Source organism: Micropterus dolomieu, linkage group LG20, assembly GCF_021292245.1.
Source record: "Micropterus dolomieu isolate WLL.071019.BEF.003 ecotype Adirondacks linkage group LG20, ASM2129224v1, whole genome shotgun sequence".
In the NCBI taxonomy this organism is placed as follows: domain Eukaryota; kingdom Metazoa; phylum Chordata; class Actinopteri; order Centrarchiformes; family Centrarchidae; genus Micropterus; species Micropterus dolomieu.
The window spans coordinates 4,407,430-4,423,107 of record NC_060169.1 but is presented as its reverse complement, the minus strand read 5'-3'; the positions used below and the strand labels follow the sequence as shown (position 1 = coordinate 4,423,107).

General features: G+C 39.6%; 1 protein-coding gene across 3 annotated transcripts in view; it reads left to right on the top strand.

The window, feature by feature from the left end:
* Positions 1-390: 390 nt before the first annotated feature.
* Positions 391-15,678, top strand: part of pacsin3 (protein kinase C and casein kinase substrate in neurons 3) — a 43,257-nt gene continuing 27,969 nt past the window's right edge. For 2 of the 3 annotated variants that reach the window (XM_046032328.1, XM_046032326.1), the window contains exons 1-2: positions 391-858; positions 6,216-6,282. The gene's annotated coding sequence lies outside the window, so the exon portion shown is untranslated. The remainder of the gene's footprint in view (positions 859-6,215; positions 6,283-15,678) is intronic. The other variant, XM_046032327.1, reaches the window with a different exon arrangement.

Below are 15,678 nucleotides of genomic sequence, written 5' to 3'. Positions count from 1 at the left end.
GATTTAGCTTACAGGGACAAGATGAAATGGCCTTTTTAAAACAAAATTATGTTTTAATATCCACTATTATAACGAATTTAAACTATTCTATGTTTGGCAATAAAGTTAGATTAAAAAGGGGGGGGGGGGGTTGTACTTTTTTATAATCATACATGCACAAGATAAATTGGCTTGTAGAATATATCTAGAAGTACAGTAAAGGGAGATTAAAAAATATATTCTATAGATCTAATTGATTTTATCTTATTTTGTTATTTATGTGTTCACTTGGCTCATGTGAGGGGGGATGTTTTTCCTGCAGTGGCGGTTTTTCCGACGGTCCTGTGAGGCAGCACAGAGCCCTGCTGCAGACAGTGAAGGGTTAAACTCTGTAAGAGGATGAATGGATATTGTGGCGAGCAGCATCTAATTACACAGAGACGCCACTAGTCATCGGAGGGGGGAAGAAACGTATTATGTGACAGCCGAAACTGCCTTTCATACCCGTGCGGAGAACACAAACCTTACTTTATATTTTGTCCATCTCTCTCAGGAAATACAACTTTACTTTTTAACCGAGCATATATCAGGAGAAACCCCGAGGCTACGGGTTAACTTACCTCCTGCAAAGACTTCACTTCGGATCTTCTCATCGTATAAATGGCTGAGGGGGAGCAGAGGGTGACTGCGGAGTAAACTTGCAAGATGTCGCAGTTTGCGGAGGCTTAAAAATAAGACTAGCCGCTGTATTTTTTTTAAATTCCACATCCGAGTGTTAATCTGTAAAGTCTGAGAGGTTAAGACACAAGGAGGGCGTGCTGCAGAAGCTTCAGGAGGATTCTGGTTTTGGTTTGTTCCTCCAGGTCGGGAACGAAACAGGTAAGAGACCTCACCTGTCTGCAGCCCGCACTTGTTGACACTTGTGGTCTTTTAAAAAAAAATAATAGTTGGCATCTAATTGAATGAATGGCATTAATTTGTGCTTGATATTAACATGCTGATAACAACTTTTTTTAATTTTTTATTTTTTTTGTCTAATATTGCTACTTCACTGGCTAGAAAGGTGTAGCCCTCATTATAGCAACATCCAGAATACAAGTTAGTGATTAGTTCATGTCCATGCAGATATGGTAAGGTTAGCGAGCTGAACTGATATAAGTTAGCCGTTCTCGCTTATATTTTAAAGCTGCACTAAGTAATTTTTTACCAGTAGGGGGCAGAAAAACTTAAAAACCGAGCAGAAGCAAAGCCCTGAGATATTGTTAGCTTATCAAGTTGTTAAGTTTAAGGAATAAATTGACAGTTTGGGTGTCCAGATGAGAACAGGTTGAAATTCGTGACAAGGGACAGTAAAACCGTAACACGTGAAAATCAAAACTCAAAGCTAATATTAATTGTTTTTGTTCATGAAGTCAGTCACCTGTCTGCCACTAGGATAAAACACAATGACTGTGAGTATGTAACTGTGTAAATCATGATCTATTACATGCAATTTATTTAATTCATTTCATCAGTCTGGAGCCTGTTACATCTGTTAGATATCTGCTGCAGCTACACTTCCCCTGTCCGTGTTTAGTCTAATTTCCTGGACAGGAATCTGGACAACTGCTCGTAATTTGGGACTGTCCCGACTCCTAATACGTTTTTTTTAAATGTCGCTGGTTAAATTTACAGAACAGTGGATACGAGTTGCCTCAAGCCTGATTGACAGGTCGTAATGGTAGCAACTTGTCAATCACAAGGTAGTCCCGCCCTAAAGCATCCCCTGCTCTATCGTATATTTTCCTCTAAATGGGACCATAAGTTACTAAATTAGCGTTAGGCTGTATTGAAGAAGACTTGAAACTAACTAATGAAATCACACACTCATTAGGAAAGTGTTTCTTTAGGTAATCAAGTTGAAAGTAGGGTAATTTTTCCATTATTTGTAATGGAATCAGACTATTATTTTTTTATTTCAAACCCGGAAGTTCCCACTTGATTCATACTCACGTATACAAAATGTAAAGGTTTAGTCTTTCTCCTTTTCCAGATGGTGTTGGATTCACCGAACAGTTTTTAACTTGTGTGTTTTTAAATCCTGGTTTAAGTGATTATTGACATACTTTTAGCTAACGTTTAGCGTAGTTGTTTTGACTGATATGTGTGTGTGTCCATCTGACGAATAGCTCTGTTTTGGTCTCCACCAACTCCTAAAACAAATATCCCTCTGTTTAGCTGCAATATGTTTTCTTCGCCAGCTAGTCACTTACTTTGTGTGAACCGTTGTGGAAGCAGTGTACAGTTGACTTGTCTTTTTTGTTTATTTGCATCGATGCAAATTTGTATGAAAATGTAAAAAAACCCAAAAAAGTCAGAGCAAAATTATAACAGGTTACAACGAATTAAAGAAGTCTTACAGCTGTGCGTGGTGACAGATCCAAGAGGCTTGTCGTGCTTAAAATCTCTGGAGTAAAGTATGTGCAAACAAATGCAATCAGCTGTGGAAGTTTTTGAAAATGTAGGTGAAAGCTCATGACTGTTCCTGTTTTGGTGGGTGTTAATGACGCTGAAGTATGCTTAAACAATAATTAAAGATCGAGGGCACTGTGGTTTTTAAATAGCTGCAGATCGGGGGGATAGTTTGTTGTGGTTAGACCCTACGAGTTACCTTTCTCTTTAATGTAATGAATGTTTACCACATTTCCTTTTATAAAAGTAATGGGAATTGTCACTGAATGTTCCCTCATAGATCCTAGTCATGTGTTCCCATTGACTATTGTCATATTTTTTGGTTTTGCATAATTACGGTTTAATTTTCATGATGGGTAATTGTGATAACATTTGTACGTTTTGAAGCAGTGACATTTCTCATGACTTTTACTTTGGCAAAGCAGACAGTTTATAAGCCTCAAACCTTTTAGACATTAGTTAAAAATGCTGTGTGAATCTGACACCTCATGACGGCAAAGGAGAATCATTTTTCATGCTTTGTGTAAGTGTTGAGTGGGCGCACTCTCCCGTAACCACTAAAGGTTTCATTAGAGAAGGTGAGGTGGTTTGTTGGCTTATAAAAAGTTTGGGAGTCCCTGACAAGCAGCAGTATTATAGTAGGATCCATGGAGGGGCGGGGCAGGCAGGTACAAACTTTACGCCAGCTTCAGGCTTCAAGTCCTGCCAAGCAAGCGGAATTTCATGGAAACATGAAATATGTGAGCGCTGACTGTTAACTCCCGCCCAGTCTCTGAGCTCTCCTCTGTTTGGCTCTTTTATCTGCTTGTGCTTTTTTAAAATTAAAACTTAAGAAAGTAAAAAGTAAAAAAAATCGAAGCGTGCAGGAAGGATTATTCTGTGACGTGACTTTTTGTGTGGCCACATGGCAAACACCTCGCTACAGTTTTATTGTTTTGTTTTTTTTATATCGCATACTCAAAGAGTTTTTAAAACTCAGCTTAGTGGAGTAGAAGCAGTTTTGTTCCCATTCAGAATTTTCTACTTTTTATGATAATCTGTTCTAATCAAACCTTTTATTTATAATTTCATCAGGTGTGTAAGAATGGTTATGGACTTTGTGACATGTTACGGTTAAATTAACCTAACAGAGTACCTAAAATGACCTGAAAGATGCAACAACAAAGACATTTCTATACTACTCACCTAAATACTACTTTTTACAAAAGTAGATAAACACATGTCTGGAGGATAAATATAATTAAAGTTATTTTAAAATTAAACAAAGCATAAACTAGAATAAAAAAATTAAGAAATTGCGCCTGGAAATAAATTGACTTTAAATTTATATTCAGAGATAAGGTATAAAGGGATTCCTTCAATCTGGATGTAGTCTATTTATTTTTTATTTTAAGTAGGGCTGTGACCGAAGATTACTTTCATTATCGATTAACCCGTGAAATATGTCCACCACAGTCTTCAAAAAGCTTTTTCTGTCTGACCAACGCTCCAAAACATAGTCCGTGTACTATAACGCAACAGAAAAGCAATAAATTGCTAAATAAAGCAACCATTACTAGTGGTCGACTAATCAATTATTTGACTAATCGTTTCAGCTCTATCTTTTAAAAAAACCCTGCAATTGGGAACTTTTATGTTGAAGTTGTATTTTGTTAAATACAAATAAAAGTCCTGGGCTTTCTGCGAGGCTTGACAGCGAGGCTTCATGCAGTCATACTGGATTCAAATTCGAACAGAAGGCGAAGCAGGTTCTGGGTTAATCTTTGGCATCATTGCCTGCAACGTGCAACAGCCAAGTCAGCCCCAGCCAGCGTCCCACTTGCAGGCTGCAGAGCTTGCTGCAGAGCTAGGGAAGCTGGCTCGGAGGCGGTTCTTGCCAAATGTGGGCTCACTGATGTGGTTAGAGATGAGCTGGGAAGAACAGCTGTGTGTGTGTGGGAACAAGGCTGAGTTGTCCTTTTCTTTCAGTCTCTGGTCTGCTGTGCTCCGCCTCTCTATGATCTGCTTTCGTTTTGTTTTCTGTCCTCGCCTCGCCTCTACCAGAGTAACATCACATGGTCTGTTGTCAGTTAGACGCAGGGGCCTCGGGCTGTCGGAGATCACAGGAGTGAGATCACAACCGAGTGGGAGTGTGAAATGTTGATTTTAATTGCTGAAGACCTGCAATTACATTTGATTCACAACTTGGCGATCCTGACAACATCAAATGTCGCTCTGTTGTTCAATGTGAGAATGTAATGTAACCGTATAATGAATCGCCATCATTTAAAAACAAGTCATCGCTCTGTTGAATGAAGCGAGTTGATGTTCTGCTTTCAGGTTTCCTCGGGACAGGCCTGTCTTTATATCTTGCTTCATCTGCTAACCAGTTGTTTCTGAGTGAGGAGGGTGGGGTTCTGGGCTCTGGCTCGTGAAACATTTCAAGAGTGAAACTAGTGACAAATTAGAACGGTTATCCAATCATCAGGTAATAAAGAAAACCGGGCAATTATAAATCTGTATTGTGTTAACTGATGTGAAAAAACTGCAGCTGGCCGTTAGCTTTTAGGTGAAGTGGATCTTAACTCCAATATCTGAAAAAAGCCTTTAAAGCAGTAGTTGTGAATATAAATCTAAATGATATGTTTCTAATAATGTGAAGCCCAACACTGCTAAAACAAGAGCTTCTCCATGCAAAATTTTTATTTTTACAATAAGGTGGCATTGTTTTATATTATTCACAACATGATGTATCATAATTGTGCGCACAGTTATCATGACTGTTAAATTTCAGAAACAAAGACATCACAAATGTCACAACAACTAAGTATACAAAGGCAGAAATGCGAGACTGTAGAACCCTGTTGATAGATAACACCTCTGTTTTTGCATGTTTTTAGTCCCATTTACTACAAATACCACAGACAGTGGTACAAATTTTCTTCTAAGCAGGTTTTCCCTCACCTAAAAGTGTGTTGTTGGAAATTGTTTATTCAACATAGTAAGTGTTAATTTTACCTTATGATTGCATTGCAGTGTAGTTGTACGTGAGGATTGAGTTGAAAACATTTCCCCCACTCCTATGGCAGATTTAAATGCCTAGATAAAAACAAATCAAAGACAAAAGTGAAATGTGATTCATCACATGTATTTCCTTTTTAATGTATACATTTACGGTCATAAGTAAATGAAAAACATGTTAACTATTACTGAGCTTTCATTCTTGAAACAACGGAAGATTTCATCTTATTTGGTTTTATTCTAAGCTGATAAAGCAGTTGTGAGGTTTACTGTGTTAGATCTTAAACATGTTTTTTGAGTCGCTACAAGGTGGGTAAGCATCTGAAGCACCATAATATGTCTTTTAACATGGTCAGAAATCATTTAAAGTGATTTGTAGTAAATCTGGTAAACACAAAATCACTTGTGTGGTCTTTTTTTTTTTTTTTTTAAAACCTGACACTCCCTTCCCAAGTCATTGCCAAGGCAGGTAATTTTAGAGGTGTGAGCTAACTGCTCTGACCTCCTCTAATAGGGGCCGCTGGTCTCTGACTGTTTTATTAGCCTTCCACTACAGGCGCCATGTGTGGCATTTCACCACGACTCCCAGAATGTGCCACCTTCCAGCCATCACAGAGGCATATAACGGGCCGCCCGTCCAGCCCTGTCTGAACGCTGTCAGTCTGCAGAGGGATCTAACCGCACGCTTCTCCGCTGTCTAACAAACCTCTCTGTGTTTTCCCTTTGCTGTCGCATCTGCTCCTGCGGGATCTTCCTCTCTCCGTCCGGCCCTTTCTGTCTCTCAGGCCCACGGAGACAAAAAGCTGTCTTCTGTTTGGACATCTGTCCAACTCTGTCTTCGTCTCTGATAAGGTAAGTTCTGCTGTCACGCTGGGCTCTGCTCTTCAACAGTGCCTGCTAGTGTTGTAGTCTCGAGACCGGTCTTAGTCTCGAGACCGGACTTAAGACCACTTTTTGATGGTCTTGGTCTCGTCTCGGTCTCGGGCATCGAGGACTTGGGATTTTATTTCAAGACCGGTCAAGACCATAACTTTGGGAATATCAAAAAATTGCATTTGCATTGTCTGATTTATTTATTAACATCCTAACTTTTATTGGATGTAAAACGTATTGCTTCAAATGCAACCAAAAACCCTATTTAAAAATCCCTGCGATGCTTTACTTTGATTTCAGCTCTTGTGTGTGTTTGTACGTGGGTGTTTCCATGGGAATGTGGATCTTTCAGATCAATTTGAGAAGTACCCATGATCTCGTTCCACATTTTATTGTGTGTCATGTAATGTGGGGAACTGGTCTTGGTCTTGGTCTCGACTGGTCTCAGCCCCAGAAAGTCTTGGTCTTGTCTCGGTTTGGGTGGTCTCGACTACAACACTAGTGCCTGCATGGTTTTGGTCTTATGCAACATGTGGTTTGTGTACCATTTCTGTTATTTCATGCTCATATTCATGCTTATTGGTATCCCGTCCTTTTAATAACAGTACTTTATAATTTACATGCAGTATTTGTGATTCATGTAGTTGCTTGCTGTGTTTTGCACCCAATATTTTGGTTTAAATCGACATCCACACAGGTGTTTATGCACTTGCTACCAGCTGCATATAATCCTCTCAGTATCTCGATTTGTTTAAGTAGTTGATGGTATCTTTAAGTAGCCAGATGATATCTCTTCTAAGTCCTTAAAATGTGATGCCTCTCCAGATGCGTATCACATCAATCCATAAAGTAAGAGGATTTTCTAGCTAATTACAAGGATCATTACCTATCAAAACATCTAGACAACAGTTTAATCTCAATGTTAAATATACAAAAGACACTAGCTAGTTTCGTACCTCGCATTTATGCAGAAACTAATGTTTGTGTTTAGGAAATTAGAACAGCTGCAGTGTATTTTTCCAGTTTGGAAATCAGAAGCAAAAGCATGAGGTGGGTTTCCATCCACCTGTGTTAATGCACATTTTCAGTTTTAGTGCTGTGTATTTTACGGTTGGAGACTTGATTCTTGTCTACTCCATGACTCACCAGTTGGTCTATATGCCAAGATGCCGCCATTCAACCAACCGAAACCGAGAGTATCGGGGATGTAATGATACCATCTGGGTTATGACATAGGGTTCATGTGATAATTTTGGAATGAAAACAAAATCTGGCTTTGCAAAATTAGCTATTTATTCCTCCTTAGTTGCAAAATGTGCAACCCACTGTTGCCTCAAAGTTATTTCTTACGGGATTTAAACTGAAGAATGCAAAAAAAAAGTCTGTGTAATAATATTAAAAGGATTAACTTCTGCACAAATCCCAATTTAAAGGAATAGTTTGACATTTTTTTGTTTAGCATAGCTTAGCACCGAGTGGAAACAGAAGGAGACAGTTCAGCACACGACTCCCATAACACCAAAACATGTTTTTACACTTACGAATTACCGAGATGTTAATCAGTGAGCTTCAGAGGTGCTGGGAGGCTGATTTTGTTACCATTGGTACCTTCTCATCTAACTCAAGAAAGCAAACAAAATGTCCAACGATTCTTTTAAACATATTCACGCAAACAAGATTTCTGCTGGACATTTTTTCACATTGAAAGCTTGTTAGCACTTACAGTTCTTCAGCTCCATGTTGCAGATTGTCACATATTTATATCACTTAATAGTGCTGCACCCTAAGTGAGTAGTATGCTGTTGTTTGGTTGCATTGCTGTATTCAACAGCAGTCGTGACAACATTTAAATAGTTTAATTTTAGCCTTTTGCTGGCATAAGGTTTGAATCTGAAGGCTGTGACGATTGGGAAGGACTATTTCCTTCTTTCATAGTCTTCACTCAGCATGTGTGTGCTAACCTGGCAGTTGTGACAACGCCGGAGGCAGGAGGAGCAGTGAGGATCAAGTCCGTCTGTTAGCATTTTAGTGAAGCTGCAGCTAAGCCACACACTGTGGTGGCTTGTTACATGGAAACAAGGCTAATAAAACAGCTTGTGGGCAAGCTTATGCAAAAAGTGATTCATTTTAAAACTCTTTAGTTTTAGTTTGCAGAACAAAGCATGATGGCGGCTTTCAAAGTAACCAATGATGTGGTTTATTTTTGCCAACAGCGATCATTGTTTCAGCATGTTGCATGGTTATCATTTTCTTTCTTTAAACACTCATTGAGGCCAGCTGTTGGCAGAGTAACAGCAACTGGAGCACAAAGGTATCTTCTTCTCGCTTCTGTTTATGAAAGTTTGAAGCCTCCAGGCCCTGATGTGTACTAACACACTCTCTCAACCTCTGCTGGAATGCAGACACACTGTAGCAGAGGAGCTTACAGGCTAATACTTGTGTAGGCCTCCACATGCCTGATATGTTGAAGCATATAGACAGAGCCTGGCTGCAGGGAAACTGTTGGTGTACATTAATCAGATTAATGACCGTGAGTTTTCCAGTGGAGCTTATGAGGTCTGGACCTGCCTCTCTATACGTCACTCCCTCCTCCTCATCCCTCCCTCAGCTGTTCTCTCCCCTCCTCCTCCTGCTCTTCACTGGCCTGACCCATTTCTTTCTAAACCAACAACCAGAATCTCTTCTATCTGTCTCTCTCCTACATCACCCACCTCTTCAGCAGGCCTGTATTACTGTAGATGCAGATATTATCAGTATTGTGTGATGGTTGGAAGAATTTTATCCATCTGATCCTCTTTGTGCTTCTAAACTGAGATGTCTGGGTAGTGTTGTTTAAAAATGACTAAACTAAGATAAATATAATGAAGTAAATCTTACTGTGCATTGAATGTGAAATGACACATAGTTTTGTCCGTGTGTGTATTGTCATTTAATGGACAGAAGGACCCAAGCGAATTGTATTGGGAAGAGAAATGGAGGTGTTTGCTGTGGTAGTTTGGACTACAGATCTGAAGGTCTTTTTAAAGATACTGCAGAATACAGTTTGCAGCTTAGTATCACAGCAGTAAACACGAACGTGGAGACCCAAAGCCACAGCAAAAAATAGCAACAAGGCTTCAGTCAAAACTTCTCACACTTCTCCTGCAGCATAATCCACGTCTCCGATGTTGAACTGTATATTAAGTATATTCCAAACAATCCTTACTTCACAAATTTACTGCTAAATATGCTACGTCCGGTGGCGCTACTTATATTGGCAGCTTTATTGCCAGGTATGTGTGAATTTGACTCAGGATTGTACATTGCTCACCATGTGCTTACTCATACAATATCACAATAATAAAAATAAAATCAGACACAGGCTACAGTGAGACAAGAAAAATATACACTATGAACAAAACACAACATAGACACATTGACAAATAGTGCAAAGGATGCGGGAGTAAAATTATTATCATTATTATGTACATGACGGAGGTAGATATGATATACAGGTACATGCACACAGTGTGATGGAGCATAGTGCAAAGTATGTGCCCCTACCAGAGGGGAGAAGCTGGAACAGGTTGTGTCCGATGGTGAGATCTGCGGTCGTGTTTCCTGCCCGTTTCCTGACTCTGGAAATGTTCTGAATGGAGGGCAGGTTGGCACCAATGATCTTTTCTGCAGTCCTGACTGTCCGTTGTAGTCTGCTCCTGTCCTTTTTGGTGGCAGATCCAAACCAGACAGTGATGGAGGTGCAGAGGACGGACTGGATGATGGCTGCGTAGAACTGGATCAGCAGCTCCTTGGGCAGGTTGAGCTCGCGCTTTAGGTCCTGGGATATAGTGGATCCCAGAAACTATTAAGTACTTACTAAACATTCTGTATGAAGGAACAGTGGAGAAACAGTTTGAGATGTTTCTATGGGTGTTTTTACCCTTTGTAATGTCCTGTAACTGCTTTGAGTTCAAATTGACAAAGTACAAACGTTTCCTTGCCACTGTGAGTGTTTGGTAGCCAGATAATCTCACTGAATTGCCAATTTCGAGTCTGACATGTTTGCCATTTCTGTTTCGAAGGGGGCTTATTTTAGCCCCAACCAATCAGTAGCGACCCAGTCTCCGACATAATGTGTTGCCATACCAGCTGCATGGCTCTATGCACGGCGATGTCAGCCTGTCGATCCACAACGTTGGTCCAGGCTGAACTGAATCTCAACAACGCTTTGATTTCCAGGAAATTTGATACAGATATCATGGTCCCCAGAGGATGAATCCGAATGTCTCCTAAAGATCCCCTGACTTTTCAACTCAAAAGAGTCGAGGTTTTTGTTAAAATACAAGCATGCAAGATAAAATGATGATGATTGTTGATGTTGTAAATCTTTGTGTTCAGACAGCTACACCTCAGTAAACAAAGAAGTAGAGGTAGACTTCTGTTGTTAATGTAATTTGATATTTAATTTATTCATTTGGCTGGTGTACAGTATCTGCATCTGTCGTTTGTGCACACATGCGCTTCTCCTGCATTTATGAGCTTGACAAACCAGTTCCACATGCCCTTTAGGTTGTTTTGTTGCTGTGTTACTGAAACCACATCAGACGATGTTTGTGTGTTGTTGTGATATCAGACCTCCTCCTCCCCTTTCTCACCGCCCTGCTGTGTCTCTTTAGCTCGTAAACATCTGTCTCGATTTCACATTTATTTTCCACATATAGGAGCCCCACTTTGCTCCTCCCGAAACGAGCACGTGTTCTACTGCACTTCAGTCGTCACGTCGCTTACCCGTCACAAGCTTTGCTCTCTCATTCCCCTCGTCTTTCATGGCCTCATTCAGACCATCACTTTCCCCTCTTTCAACGGTCCTCCTGTTCTCCGTCGGTCAGGCCTGTCCGTCTGCCGCCCAGTTTTGGATCAAGGGCCAACCTGTAGCTTTTGGATGCTTTCAGATGGTTAATGGACTAAATGAAAATGAAACCAGGGTCTATATTGACACAAACATTCTTGAGACAACAACAGAACTGAGTGATGAGTATTGTCCCATTATAAGTACTAACATGGAAAATCAGCCGCTTAGCTTACAACTAGAAAGGGGAAATAGCTAGCCAGGTTCTGTCCAAAAGTATTAATATTTGCATCCCGAAACATCTAAAACTCACTAATGAACATGCAGGGAGGGACAATGAATACATAAAAATGACTCTACCTTTTCCAAGGTACCATGCAATTATTTGGCAAACCTTCTGTGTATCTGGCTGTTTGATCGATCCCTTCCCCAGAACACTGACTCAGTTGTAGCTTTTCTCTGTTTAATGAGTCAGGCGATAAATCTGACACATACTACCTGTTAACAGATCAAATATTCACATATCCCAGAAATAACCCAGATAAAGTTTAACAAACCGTTCGCTAATGACTCATAATTGTGTCCTAATTTAGTTAGTTGGTGTTTCGTAATGAAGGGCCTACTGTGATCGACAACAAAGTTCTTACACATCTTGTGGCATTATAAAGTCAACACTTTATTATTTCCTTTGTGCACAACTGATAAAGCCTTAAAAGGCTGAAAGTTGCAAGCTAATGTTTGCTGTGAGGGCTGCTTCTCAGGTCAAATATTTTAAGAACTTTATTGACCCTTCGCTAAGCCCCGCCCCCCTTAGTTACTGTTGCTAAGTCCGACAAACTGTCGGCGCTGCCACTGTCTATCCCTGCACCTGGAGAAATATTGTCAAATTAGTTTGAAAAAGCGATCTCAGAAAGAAGCAGACAGTTTTGCAGTTGCATTGTACACACCTTCTGCATTCTTCTTAAACAAACACCAAAATTTACTTTTAATATTTGTAGCAATTTATGCTAAAAATAGATGGAAAGCTGGCAACCCACAATTTTCTCACCTTGACCTCCTTCAGGTCTGGATACATTTTCTGTTCTGATCTCAACAGATCAAATTACTGAGTGGGCACCGATCAGAGGCAGCATTTTTATGATGTCATCAGGTAGACTTTTCACAAAGTATTTTTTACTGTATTTTTAAAATACAAAACACTGAAGTATTTTGATACAAAATATGAAACTATTTTCATCAACCTACCAAATACAAGCTATAAAATCTTTTTTAGAATTTGAAATATGTATTTACTGATGTATTAACATGTTACATCGCCTTTGGTCAATCCCTGCCGCAACAGAAGCGTTTAAATGGTATGTAGACGTTTCTTAAACAGAACATCATTTTCCAGAGGCATGATCATTTACGACCTTGTTAGATAGATCACATTGGCTCTTGTGTCCCTTGCATACTCTACCCAGTACGCCCCAATAAAAACCCTCACCGCCCTCTGACCGTGCTGTCTACAGCTCCAGCAGGTCCGTGACCTCCAAGATGGTCCGAGGTCCTGGGTGGTGTGTGTTTGTGTTAAGAGTGTGTGTGGTTGAACTGAGGGGATTGAACCCAAGTTCATGATCAGTGTTTGAGGAATGTAAACATTCTTGAACACACACACATACACACACCTACAGAGCTGTGGGAGGGATGGTGGGTGTCTCATGGACTGTGCCCCCACTATGTAATAGTGTTTTTAATTCTGTATTTCAACAAGATACTAACATTTACAGACTTACTTTACTCTAATTGTAAATATATTTACTATCCTGGCAATTTTCTTCAGAAGTCAAGGAGTCAAATCAAGTAGAACACACAGATATCACAATATCAAACAAAGGAGAAGTAAAAACACAGAATACGCAAGTACTCTATGTTGTATCACTAAGATAGACAATATTTACAGTGTGGTTGGGGGGTCTAGCCAAGGGTGTCACTTTGTAGATATTAGAATAAATATTCTCTAGGTTGTATATAATTTGGACGGTCTTCCCCCAGAAGATTTTGAGCTTTAAACACTTAATTTCCTGCATTCTGGAGACATTTTCCAGACCAATTGATGGTTGAAATGTCTATGAAGGGAAAATTCAGGTGTAAGGTGACCGTACAAAATATAAAAATATAATGTAGTATCAGCAACTTGTTTTCTTTAGCTTAAGTTACTTTTTTTTAACGATATTTACATTGCATGTTTCTTACTGTGCAAATAAACCTTTCTCAAAGCATTTTCATTTGTTATTTAACATTTCTTGTTGCAAGCAATTTATCAGAACATATTTAACAAATACTACTAATATTACCAGTTTACTGTTGGACTTTAGCAGTGAAATAGCTGAGGGTATGAGGAGTGTTTATATCTGTTGGTATTTTGCTAGTAGGGTCATAACTTCCAGGGCCAATTATTTAATTTTGTTATTAATTTATTCAACAACTTTTGGGTGGATTGCTATTTAATTTTGTGTTTCGCCCATCTAGTGTGGAATAACCAGACTAACGTCCCACTTCATTTTTATAGTTCCAGGGGGCGATTGGATGCAATTGGACAGACCTGCAACCAATCAGAGCCATGAAACATGTGATGCAGCAGAGTACGCTAAAATGTGTTTCCGAAAACATTTGCAATGCAGTAACAGAATGTTCATTCATATTTAATTCGCATTGTCTAGTTTGACATTTTCATCCGAGTTTTGTGAGCCTGATACGTTTGTTTGATAGACCTGCAGACAACCAATCAGAGCAGTGAAATGTGACTTTTTCTCTAGCGCCATCATCAGGTCAAATTTGTAATTTGGCCTTTATTTTGTTTAAGACTAAATACTTGCAAAACTAATTTCATGGTTTCACATTAATTTTTTGTTTGAACGTGGTAGACCAAGACAGTGGTTTATTGGGAAATTGGGGTTGAGTGGCTGTTTCTCAACGAGGGAACATGTTTGCACTTTGTGGTTTGTGGTCAGCGTCTGCACACCTCCACAGGTAAAGAGATAATACAACTGGAGGCAGTCGAACCTACTTGCTTTCAATGGGCCGCACCCAGATCCCCACACACACACACACACACACACACACACACACAAAATAACAGAAAGCTGTCCTGTAGGAAATAATTAGCGATCCATGGTGAAGTCTGTTCTCTCATACTCACTCATGTTCCAGCATGCTGGTGGCAGATACCTTCCCTTCTAGCATACTTGCCATTGACCTGTGACACACACACACACACACACTCACACCTGTAGTGCTGTTAAATGTCAGCGTTTGGCTAATCGAGAACGTCACTTGTCTCGTCAGACAAATACTTATTAAACCTTATCCTTTTATTCAGCCTTGGGTAAGCATGTAGCACAAGTACCTACACGCTCCTTAAGTCTGTCATTGCAGCCTTATAGTCTGGGTAACTGTAGAGTTTATTTGGACTCCCACATTGTTCCCTGCAGATCTCACCAAGGCTACAGCTGTTCACTACATCTAATTTAGAACCAGCCCGCTCCCAGTGGGCAGAGCTACTGCTGTTATTTTGGAAGTCAACTACTAGTTATTTGCAGTGAGACAGGACATTGTGGAACAGAGAGAGGCAGGGAAAATAACCAGGAACTTCTCATAGTCTTGTCAAGTCAGGCCTTGTTGTAGAGCACAAGCTCACTCAGAAGTAATTCAAATTGCTTTACCGAGTGTCAAAACTGTAAAATAATTAAGTCATGACAGGTCTACGCTTTTTTGATAACTGTTAACTAAACACTTCTTGGCCCACTTTTGACTACCGTATATAACTTACAGGTATATTCAGAGAGTATAAAGTTTAGATGTTTGGAGAGATTTTGACTTATAGATTAAAATAATGGTTTTAATTGAAAATACTGAATACAGCACTTTTATCAAATGTTTACAAACCTTACCTGTGTAAACCAATATAACAACTTTTATTCTGCAGAAGGGTTTAAATGCAGGTGATGTGAAGTTTTGGCTCCCGTTAAAGATAAATTAAGAAATAAGTGTCAAATATATAAAAATCTGGACTTTAGTTTACTTCAGCTTACAGGAGAACCAGGCCTTTATTTTGAAACAAGCTCTTATTAGAGACGGGTCTTTATTTCCAAACCCTTCTCTTTTATCATATTTTAGTAAGAAGTCTCTCAGTTTCCTGACCTGCTCATTTACTGTGTTAATGCCAACAGTTCCTCCACCATCTGTTTCACATTAAAAGCCTCCCAGCATTTTAGGGGAAAGGAAGTTCTTAGTTTCACAAACATCCATTTTGCCACCAACACAGTCAATTAGTGACTTAAAAACTGTGTTTGTGCTAAAAAGAGAAACTCCTAGCAACAGAGTAGAGACATTATTTGATTGTGCTGGTGGAGAACTGTACATGCATGCTTGAAAGATCACTTAACTAATTTATCACTCCCATAACATTGATAATGGACAGCTTCAAAAGGATTAATTGATGTAAAACAACCAAAAATATAATTTTTCTTTATTCCACGCATATATCCCCCCCCCCCCCCCCCCCC